Raw genomic sequence first — 1,139 nt, 5'->3', positions numbered from 1 at the left:
CATCATTATCAATCAAACTCGATTAAGTTGCCTTTTAACTCCCATTAATGTAAGTTTCAGTTCAGTTTAATGGACAAGTTTCTGTTTGAACATTATGTTTACCATTTTTGTTATGATCCTTTTTTTTCTTGTGGCGGTTATTCTTCTGTACAGACACAACTTTCAAGTATGTATGTCTCGTTCAATTCACAGTACTGTAGTTTGACTTAATTAATTTCAAGTTGCTATAAAAAGTGATATATAGTCTATCATGAATCATATACTCTGTTTTTTATCGACCTTTTATGGTAGTCAATTGTAGAGCATATGAGTCGATGCGTCACCGGTTAAATTAAAACAGACAATAACATATTTTGGGGCTAGTGGGACAAATTAATTAAATTAAAAATAATTTAAATAAACAATATCATATTTTGGGATTGGTGGAACAAAATAATTAAAATAAAAATGATTTAAACAGACAATAACATATTTTGGGGCTGGTGGAAAAAAATAATTAAATTAAAATAATTTAAACAAATAATAACATATTTTGGGGCTGGTGGAACAAAATAATTTAAATAAAAATGTTTTAAATAGATAATCTTGAGGGTCCATCGATTAGTCTGACTATAGACTGGTGGTGACACTTAATAGACCGTAGTAGATCGTGGCTTAAGTCAGCCATCGATTAGACTGGTCTACCGTAGACTTACACCTTTAGATGTGCATCGATTGATATCATAAGTATGCGTAGACCACGTTGATCGATGTACATTGTCATAGACCGTCACTTGGATGTAGTTAAAAATGAATAAATAAATTAAAAATAAAAGTAGTATTGATTTCTACACATGTGAGTAAGTGTAAACAAGACACACAATCATATTAGAGCTTGTACAAAGTAAATTAAGGAGTGTGTGGATGGGTAGTGGTTGAATGTTCAATATGCTAAGAGTAATATTTGTTAAAGCACAAGTATGTATTAAGGATATATATGTAGCTTACAATTTTGGTCCTCGTTCAGCTTATTCCCTCTGATCAGGTGTAGCAAGTTGACCGCCGTAATGTTTTTATTTTTCGTCACCTTAAAGCAAAAATTCTCCCTCTTTGCTAACGCCTTCTTCATTTTTTATTCACTAGGGTATGATGAGAAGTTC

This window comes from Capsicum annuum, chromosome 12 (genome assembly GCF_002878395.1).
Source record: "Capsicum annuum cultivar UCD-10X-F1 chromosome 12, UCD10Xv1.1, whole genome shotgun sequence".
Classification (NCBI taxonomy): domain Eukaryota; kingdom Viridiplantae; phylum Streptophyta; class Magnoliopsida; order Solanales; family Solanaceae; genus Capsicum; species Capsicum annuum.
Note: the sequence above shows the minus strand (reverse complement) of the source record.